We start from the raw sequence: 10717 nt of genomic DNA, 5'->3' as shown, positions 1-10717 counted from the left end.
TACTTTGCTGGGAATAATCCATTACATTAATGTAACATGGTTTATTCATTCATTCTCCTGTGAATGGACATTTTCCTTGTTTTCCAGGTTTTTGCTGCTATGAACAGTTTTGCTGTGATCATTTTAATACATGTCTCTTGTGCGTAAGTTTCTTTCCATGTATACTGAGGAATAAAACCCTGGGTAGTGAACATGGGATTATTCAGTTTGTAGACATTATGCCAAACATTTTTTTCCCACTATCAATCTATGAAAGTCTCTATGAATATATCCTTTCCAACCCTTGGAATTCTCAGATTAAATTTTTGCAGCTTCAGTGGGTAGAAATGGTATTATGTTTTTATTGGTCTTGTGATTTTTTTTTTCTGTGAAATGCTTGTTCATGACTTCTGTTTTTTTTTTTATTTTGTTTTTTCTTTCGCCTAGCTTGTTTGTGGTTTTCTTTTGGATTTTAAGTTGTCTTTATATGTTTTTGGTACTTTTGTTGGAGGTATGTATTCCAAAAGTCTTTTCAATATGTGACTTCGCTTTTCACTTTCTTTAGGGTGTTTTTTGATGCCCAAATTTCTTCATTTTAACATATTCAAATACAATTTATTTTATGGTCAACACTTCTGTGTCTTTAAGGAATTGTTTGTTTTTCTTATTTTGTATGCCAATATCTGTTAACATTACAGCTGACATTTATTTAAAGGCCTGAGATTACAGTAGTAGGACAACAGAGAAGGAAGAATGTAGCTTAAGATGTTTGTGACTACTCATTGCTCATCCCTAACCCCAATAGAAAATAAACCCTTGTTAAAAGCTAGATTCACATCTGTGCTAACTCAGCTACCCGAGTGGAGATCACTGGTCTGTTGTCATGATTTTTCCCTAAACTCTCACCAGCCTATATGTTTCTTGAATGATTTACCTTTTCTCTGGACCTTATTACATGTTTCCCCCCCAAAAAAAAAAAAAATTTTTTTGAATAATGACTATTGGTGAGAAAATGATTATGACCATTCTGATCCATTTTATTAAAAGGATGTGATATGAATATATTATTTATAGTAGAAATTATTTTTATTCTTGAATTTTAAAATAGTTGGAATAAAGTTTAAAGAAATTTGTATTAAAGCATTCTGCAATAAAACATTTTCAAAGATAATTTTTTCTATATTTTGGTTTTAAATTTCAAAAAGGGACTTCACTTAAATTCAGTTCTGTTATTCAGTTATCTTGTCACAAGCGTTTGTATGGCAGGTACCCATATCTCCTGTCACTTTTATATATGCACTTTGTTCCCTGGCAGATTTGAATTCTGAAATCTCCTCCCCTCCAGAGCATGGGTGCACATGCATGTGCACACACACATATCCTGCTCTTTCACAGCCATCCTTTTTCATGTTTCTGCTGTTGGGCAAGTGTACACAGAGAACTTGTGCTTTATTAATAAGGGTATGATTGTTGCCATCACAGAAATAATGTGTATTTGTGTAGGCCTTTGTCAAGTGCTTTTATATGCATTTTCTCAACTTATCTTTTTCCTAAAACCTGGGTGATTGGCAGGGCAGGTTATGGTCCTAATGTAGGCTGTGCTAATACCGAGGCTTGAAGACATAAAGTCAGCACTTTCCTGGTACAATAAGATGCTTAGTAAGTATTTGTTGCATGCATAGATGGATGGATGGATGGATGGATGGATGGATGGATGGATGGATAAATGAATAAATGGCTAGTTATTCTCACCCTCATGCCCTTTGGATTATACCATTGCTTCATATTTAGCTATGTGCCAGTACAGGTCTTGATATATATAATAGAAACTAGAATATTTATTGATTACAACTTGTACTTCTGGCTTTGATGGAGTATCTGGTTCTGGACTGGCCTTTCTGTCATTAAAAAACACAAAACTAGGGGCGCCTGGGTGGCTCAGTCTGTTGAGTGTCCGACTTCCGCCCAGGTCAGGATCTCGCAGTTTGTGAGTTCGAGCCCCGCGTCGGGCCCTGTGCTGACAGCTCAGAGCTTGGAGTCTGCTTCAGATTCTGTGTCTCCCTCTCTCTGCCCCTTCCCCGCTCATGCTCTGTCTCTCTCTGTCTCTCAAAAATGAATAAATGTTAAAAAAAATTATAAAAAAACATGAAACTGGACAAAATATGTGAAGCAACTCTTTCCGGCTTTGGACAACAGGCCTCTGATCTTGAAATTTGTAAAATGAGCCCCACAATTGCCCCTGCTTTCTGCCTGAGAACAATTTCTTGAGCTGGAATCCAAGCAGAACATGGTAGCCTGTGTTGAATCAGAATTTGGGGCAGCTAAAATGGCTAGAATCTTTAGGGCAGGACACTGGAGAAGAGGAGCTCTCTGGGAGGGGCTCCCAAATGTTTTTGTGTGGGTTCCTTGTGAATTATTGGTGAAGAGTTGGGCTGTCCATGGGGGAGAAAAGCTGGAAGGCTTATCAGAGTGGCTGCCCCAAAGCTGGGAATGAAACAGAGATGCTAGAGGTTGTACAGCTGTGGGATATTGGAGCTCTGGCCTAGGCAGAACTGAGAGAGAGTCCTGATCAACACCCTGGGCGTGTGGGTGGAACACTAGAAAGACCATGAGGTAAAGCAAGGATTGGCAAAGTTAAATAGTTGCACACAGACTGTAGGCCTGGCAAGCCTACAAGATTTACTATGTGGGGGGCACCTGGGTGGCCCAGTCGTTTGAGCGTCCCACCTCAGCTCATGTGGTGATCTCATGGTTCATGGGTTCGAACACCATATTGGGCTTTGCGATCACAATGCAGAGCCTGCTTTGGATTCTCTGTCTCCCTCCTTTTCTGCCCCTCCCGTGTGTGTGTTTCCCCTCTCTCTCTCTCTCTCTCTCTCTCTCTCTCTCTCTCTCTCTCTCTCTCCCCCCCCCTCTCTCCCTCCCTCCCTCTCTTCCTCCTTCCCTCTCATTCTCTCTCTCTCAAAAATAAACTTAAAAAAAAAAAAAACCAAAAAAAACTTACTGTGTGGCCCTGTAAGAAAAGATTTTCTGGCTTCTGCCCTAGAGTTAAAGCCTACTCTGAGCCTTCCCATAACAAAGCCTATAATCAAATCCTGACAAAACCTTCCGAGAAGACAGAACTTGGAGGTTGAATTTTGCCAGGTTATATAGGGACTTGGGAAATGTATTAGGGTTTCCATAGTTCTGCCCTAACAAAAGTACTACTTGGTCTTTTATTTAGAATTAGAATGTTTCTGAGCAGTATTACCCCCTGCAGTGTTTGAGACCTTCAAACACTGACAGTGACTTTAGCCTATACTCTCTAATACTTTGAAAGTCTGGTTATTCCCCTGGGTAAATCTGTGTAGGAATATGTCTTGTTCCACTTAAATATACACACACACTTCATAATCTTCTTTGTTGGGGGAACTTTTTGTATCTTTTATTCACTAGCAATATTTGGTTTAAATTGAAAAATGTGGTAATCCCCAAGGGCTAAGACAGCTAAAATAATTTTCTGTTTAAGAGGACCAAGGTTCCTTTTTGTTTCTGAGTATTACATATGTGGGCATAATTTTAAAAACATTTTGAAATTAAAGGGGCGCCTGGGTGGCTCAGTTGGTTGAGCATCTGACTTGGGCTCAGGTTATGATCTCATGGTTCATGAGTTCGAGCCCTTCATCAGGCTCTGTGCTGACAGCTCAGAGCCTGGAGCCTGCTTCGGATTCTGTGTCCCCCCCTCTCTCTGCCTCCTGTGCTCGTGCTCTGTCTCTCTCTCTTTCAAAAAATAAAAGAAAACATTTGGAAATTATAAATTGTTTCTGGCATATAGACAGAATATAATAAATAATGTGTACTCACCACACACAACTTTTCACTTTTTCCAAATTTGCTGTGGATTCTTTTCCCAAGAAGTAGTACTCAGATACATACTGTGTATGTATTCTGTTCCTTCTTTTTCCCAGTAATAACCACTACCGAATTTTTTGTTTGTCATTACCTTGAATGATTTTTATACTAAAAATAGTGTGCGTGTGTACCCATAAATTATATATAACATTATTTTATGCATTTTTAAGCTTTCATGAAAGGAATCACTTTATACTTCATCTGCAGCTAGCTTTTCCACCCAACATTGTTGTGGGATTAGAAATGATGAAATGTATCACTGTAATTCTTTAACTGCAGTTTATATCTCCATTCTCTTGTTGATGGACATTTAGTTTTCTAGTGTTTTGTGATTATAAAAAGTGCTGCATTGAACATTGATTTAAACCCGTCTACCTGTGTTTGTGTTGGAGTTTCTCTAGATAATGTAACTGTAACCAGAAAGAATATTGTTGGGGTACCTGGGTGGTTCAGTCGGTTAGGTGTCCGACTCTCTGAGATCATGATCTCACAGTTCGTGGGTTTGAGCCCCATATCAGGCAGACAGTGCAGAGCCTGCTTGGGATTATCTCTTCCTCTTTCTCTCTCTGTGCCTCTGCTGCTTGTGCATGTGTGCTCTCTCTCAAAAGAAATAAAAACCTAAAAAAAATTGTTTTTTTTACATTTATTTGTTTTTGAGAGAGGCATAATTTAGTAATAACTAAAGGTTATATTAATTTAGTAATTACATATGCTAACATATATATATTATACATATACGTTATATGTACGTATATATACATTACATACATATACATAACATATATGTAATATATATTATATAACATATGTTAATACATGTTATTACATATGTTAATATATGTTAATATATATTATATATAATATTATATATATTAATTTAGTAATAACTAAAGGTGAGGGGCAGAAACAGAGGGAGACACAGAATCCGAAGCAGGCTCCAGGCTCTGAGCTGTCAGCACAGAGCCCGATGCAGGGCTTGAACCACAAACCGTGAGAACATGACCTGAGCCGAAGTCGGATGCCCAACTGACTGAGCCACCCAGGCACCCCAGAAATAAAAACTTATAAAAAAGAAAAAAATAGTATTATTGTTTATAGGATACCCACATCTTTGACTGTTGGTTATTACTAAATTGCTCCCCAAGATGGTTTTATATTTCTAGTTTTGTGCAGTTAATACGGATTCTCTAAAGCAGATATGTTGTGCCTGAAGAAAATATGACATGAAAATCTCATTTTACTACTGGTAAATTGAAAATTGTCTGTTTAGATTCTTGATAAATGTGCTCGTGTTTAAAAACCTTTCTTAAATTTCTATAAGGAAATATTTGAACATACGCAAGTAGAGAGAACCCCCCTCGAACCATGGATAACCCGTCATTAGCTTACAGTAATTATCAACATAAGTCTAGTCTTACTTCACTATCCCTCAACTACATTACTTTGAAGAAAATCCCAGATTTTCATATAATTTCATCTGTAAATATCTCTCAAATTAGATATGAATACCCCCACCAAGAGAAACCTATATAATACCATTATCATCCTCTAGAACTAACTCCATAATGTTGACAAATTACTCCATGTTCAAATTTTCTCACCTATCTCATTTTTAGTTTTATCTACAATATTTAAAATATGATTACATTGTAAAAACATAAACTTTTAAGGATTAAGTTTAATCTGTCTCATATAAAATGTACTTGTAGATTTTTTGTTTTTATTACAGAATCATTTTTAAAGACAGTACATAAAAAGTAATCTAGGTGTAGTCTAACCCTTTTATAACTGAAGGAATTGAGGCTCAGAGAGGTTGAGATTTGTTCAAAATTGGCCAGTTTATTAGTAGCAGAGCTGGAATTTGAAGGCAGATCTTCTTACCTTAAACCCATTGCTCTAATATGAATTACACTGTATTGCCTACCTTATATTGTTGTGTAGCTCATTACCTCTATCAGTTTTGTTGTTTTGTTTTTTGGTTTATTTGCTTACTTTTTAGTAATCTCTACACCAACGTGGGGCTCAAACTCACGACCTGTACCAGTTTTCTTTTCTTTTTTTTTTTTTTTTTAAACGTTTTATTTATTTTTGAGACAGAGACAGAGCATGAACGGGGCAGGGGCAGAGAGAGAGGGAGACACAGAATCAGAAGCAGGCTCCGGGCTCTGAGCCATCAGGCCAGAGCCCAACGCGGGGCTCGAACTCACGGACTGCGAGAGCGTGACCTGAGCCGAAGTCGGACGCTTATCCGACTGAGCCACCCAGGCGCCCCTGTATCAGTTTTCTAAATCTAGCATTTTAAAGTATTTGTTTCAGTGGCTTTCTTAAATATTAGACTACTGTCTGTACAGTACTAATCTTGTGATTTACATCATAGTGTATTTTAAAAGGAGTTTGTGAAAGGATTGAATTATAATATCAACACTTGTGCCAAAGATATCGAACTGTTCTGAAAAGCTACTTGTCTTTTCTGACCTAGATACACAGTTTCAACTGTGGCAGAGGATGCCAGAAAGAGGAGAATGAGTGTTGGCAAGAGTCTAGAAATTAAAATATTATATTACTAAAGGATCTAATCTGTTTCTTAATTTTTAGTACTGTTACATATGAAAAGTTTTTCCGTATTGGCATAATACTTGGTGAAGATATGCATTTTTTTGAGACTAAACCAATTGTTTATTTTGCCAAGGTGAAGAATGACTTCTATTTGTTTTAAAATTGGTGATTTTTAAAACACCAAATGACTGTTTGCTTATAACTAGATTGCAGGTTCTGAGGTGGTTTTGCAAGCTTAACTAATTAAGAAAAATAATCATGTCCATTCTCTTTCCAGATACAGTTTCTTTGCCATGCTCTGTTCTGTACAACAGCAACAAAAAGTCTTTTGAGAACCAAAGATACCCTTTGAAGTTTGTTTACCAAGGTGCTGGCTTACCCTTCAGAGTTAAGTGTGCTGCGTTGGGCACGGAAGGATAGAGAATACTTGAATACTTAACTGTTTCTTGGCACATTCATTGCTCCCTTTTCCTTTTGATCAGAATTGTCACAATAGATATGTAAATTTCAAATAGCCTGATGCTATCACAGCCTTTTAGTGGGAAGAAAATAAATAGCCACTGAGGCATGTACAATTAGGTACTACTTCATGTTTGATTGTGGTATAAAGGAAGGACTAGATTTCAGGTTGAGCTTTGAATTTTTTTTTAATTAATTTTTTTTTTTTTTAAGTCGGCTCCACATGCAGTGTGGGGTTTGAACTCACAGCCTTGAGATCAAGAGTTGTACATCCACCAACTTAGCCAGCCAGGCACTCCAGGCTGAGCTTTTAAAGATTACCGTGCAAAATTAAATATACACCTGCTCTTTGATTTATTCATGGCCACAGTAATGTGAATTGGAAAATGCTGGAGACCCAATCCCAGTTGTAGAGATGGCTCTGCTGGTGTATGATCATAGACAAATTATTTAACATTTTTGTATATTTGTGCTTTCATATTTAAAAAAAATTTTTAATGTTTATTTATTTTTGAGACGGAGAGAGACAGAGCATGAGTGGGGGAGGGGCAGAGAGAGAGAGGGAAACACAGACTCTGAAGCAGGCTCCAGGCTCTGAGCTGTCAGCACAGGACCCGACGCGGGGCTCGAACTCACAAGCCTTGAGATCATGACCTGAGCGGAAGTAGGACGCTCAACTGCCTGAGCCACCCAGGCGCCCCAGTGCTTTCATATTTTTAAAGATTATAAAATAAATTATACCATTAATTCCATATCTAACTACTTTTTAGGGGATTGTGAACATTGACTATGATGCTGTATGAAGAAATTATTTTGAGAAATTCATTTGAGTTTCTCCTTTGTGCCAAGCGTTGCTCTAGGTGTACAAAACAAAGAGTAAGCAAAGATATGCCAGTGATAAATCCTATGGAGAGATATAAACAGGGTCAGAGAAGTCCTGGAGGAGGGGTTGCTATGCTATATATGATGATCAGGGATGGGCTCGTAGTAAGGATGTTTAAGAAGACAACTGAAGACGTAAAGAGGTATGTGCATATCTGTGATAATAAATAGCAAATGTCGAGGCTCTGAGGAGGGGAATGTGTGACTTGTTTGAGAAACAGCAAGGCTACCAGTGTGGATGGAACACAGTGAAGGGGGAGCAGTAGGGGAGGAGGCCAAGAAGTTCAGGGGAATCAGATTATTAGGGATTTGTAGGCCGTTAGGTGTTTAAGCAGAGACCAAGCCCTTGGAAGGTTTTGAGCAAAGCATGATATGACCTAATTTAAATTTTAAAGGGAACACTGTGGATGCTATTGCTCTAGGTAAAGAGAACAAGGTAAAGGTGAAAGATTTGGTGATGGATTAGATGTGGGGTGTGGCAGGAAGAGAGCTGTCAAGGATGACTCTTTTTGAGATAAGCTATCAGAAGGAGTAGTTGCCTTCTCTTGAGAGAGGGAACACTGGAAGGAGCAAAGTAAAGTTGTGTGTTTTTTGGGGGGGGATGGGTCAGGAATTAATTTGGGGCATATTTAAAACTTTTATTAGACATCCAGGTGGATATGTTGATTATGTATTTGAGTGTGAGTCTAGAACTAAGGGTGATATAAACTCGGTTGCCCTCAGTGTATAGGTGGTATTTAAAGCCTCAAGCCTGAGTGAGGTTGCCAAATGAGTGCAGGTACAGTGGTGAAGGGATTCAGTGTGAGGGCTGAGTCCAGCTGCATTCCAGCAGTCAGAGGCTCTGGAGATAAGAAAGAAAGGAGCCAGTGGAGTAATTTATGAAGTAGGAAGAGAACTAAGAGTAGAGTACTGGATGGAAGCCAAGGGAAGTAAAATGTTTCGAGTAGGAAACAGTCAGCTGTGTCACCTGTTGCTGAGAGGTCAGCTGAGGTGAGGACTGAGAATTGTTCACAGTATTTAAACACTATGGGAGTCCTAGGGGACCTTGGCATGAACTGTTTCAGTAGAGCATTGGTGTGAGAGGCTGATTGGGGTGAATTTAAAAGAGAATGGGAGGTGAGGAAATGGAAACAGAAGTGTAATCAGAGAATTCTGCTTTAAAAGGGGCAGAGAATTGGGTGTGGGGAGCTAGAGATCAAGGAAAGTTATGCGAGACCGAGAGCAGAGGGAGTGGTTACTGGAGCTATATTCTTGAGTAGGCAAAAGGGGATGGGTTCTAGGAGGGTTTGAGTTGAGAGCTCTCCATTAAATAGGAATAGGAACAGTTCATAGTAACAAGGAAGAACAATATATGGGAAAAGATGCAGCAAGGTTGGTATATTTTGCATGAAGTAGAAAGCAGGATGAGCAGTCGTGTGAGGATATGGGAGGGAGGTACAGGCATTTGAAAAGAGAAGAGAAGATTGGAAATAATCAGTAATAAAGTGAATGAGTTTTATTTTTTTCAATGGGGCTTCTTGGACAACATTGCAGGATGGTTAGCATCCCAGGATACCAAATGTTGGGATTACTCACCTAGTCATTATGAAAACCAGGAAACTCTACCTCACATTTTCAAATCCCACAGGGTTGCAGTACCATCACTGTTTGAGAACTGTTGATTATTGGGCCTTTTGAGGATTGATCGTGAATTTAGAAAACAACCAATAAACACAACTGTGTGTTGTTGTTTTTTTTTTTCTCCTCCCTAGTCATATCTGTTTGTCCAGGGTTATCGGTGTGGCGTAACCTGGAGAGTTGGATTTAAGCAGAGTTGGAGTTTTGCCGGGAGAGGATAACAAAGGGAGTTGCTGATGTAAATGAGTGACACATAATGGATTGTGTAATTTCAGTTGGATAAGGATAGAAGTGAGGGCATGAAAAGGGTGAGGGATCGTGAAAGGTGGTAGGATTAGGGGATTACCGGCGTTGGTGGAGAGTGGTTGTCTGAAGTAGGAAAGAAGATGAAAACATGCAAGGAAAGGAAAACAAGGAATGGAGAGTCCAGAATTTTAGAAGGATCATCTGTGTGGTTATTGAAATTGCTAAGAATTATGCCAGGAGTAGAAGTTGATTGTGTGTCAGTGAGCTAAGTAGTAAAGTCCTGAAAGAATGGGAGAGGGTTTCGGGAATTAATCCAAGATGGGTGAAATAAGTCAAGTAAATAATAGAATTTGTGCTTATGGAGGAAGAGTCAGAAATTCCCTGTAAGTCACTGTGATGATGACTGAGATGATGATCTCCCATGGAGATAAGGGAAGAGATGGTGACCTTTCAGATGGAAACTTCTTGGATTCTTCAGTTAGGTGCTCCCTAAGGAAAGATAAATCCGGGATTGAATTCACATTTTTATTGAGCCTCTCTTGAGTGCAGGTCATTGTACTAGGTGCTATGGAGATAAAGGTAAGTTATTTCATTCAGGAGCTTGTCATAAAAATAACTGAAGCTGAGTATTAGGAAGTTGAAAAAATGCTGGATGGCTCAAAGAAAGAAGGAATTATATTCAACTCAAGCACTGGATAAAGCTTCATGGAGGGCTATATTTGAGATGGGACAGTTGATGAATAAATAGAACAATGACAAATTCATGGTGGAGTAGAGGTTGCAATCCACATAAGGGAAACGTTTAACTTAAAGCTTAGCGCTAGCACATTGCAAGGTGTTTGGGGGAAGAGTCATTATTCTCATTATGGCTGGAACTGCAGTGGTGAGAGAAAGGACGGAATGAATTACATTAGTGTTGTATCATGGAGGACCTTGGTGCCACACAGAGTGGATGAATAGAATGCCGGTTGCTTGGGTAATGATTAGTCATTGAAGGTTTTGGAGGGGCACGTGATATTTTCTAGGTAAACTTTCCCATAAAGAAGGGCTGGAGTGGAGAGAGAATAGTGTAGGAGAGGATAAGTTC

The 10717-nt window shown here is 38.8% G+C and overlaps 1 protein-coding gene across 5 annotated transcripts in view; it reads left to right on the top strand.

The window, feature by feature from the left end:
- Positions 1–6693: 6693 nt before the first annotated feature.
- Positions 6694–10717, top strand: part of LOC122474956 (spermatid perinuclear RNA binding protein) — an 86687-nt gene continuing 82663 nt past the window's right edge. For 3 of the 5 annotated variants that reach the window (XR_006295056.1, XR_006295054.1, XR_006295053.1), the window contains exon 1: positions 6694–6793. The gene's annotated coding sequence lies outside the window, so the exon portion shown is untranslated. The remainder of the gene's footprint in view (positions 6794–10717) is intronic. The other 2 variants (XR_006295055.1, XM_043566381.1) reach the window with 2 other exon arrangements.

This window comes from Prionailurus bengalensis, chromosome D4 (assembly GCF_016509475.1).
Source record: "Prionailurus bengalensis isolate Pbe53 chromosome D4, Fcat_Pben_1.1_paternal_pri, whole genome shotgun sequence".
NCBI lineage: Eukaryota > Metazoa > Chordata > Mammalia > Carnivora > Felidae > Prionailurus > Prionailurus bengalensis.
This window is presented reverse-complemented; position numbering and strand designations above follow the sequence as displayed.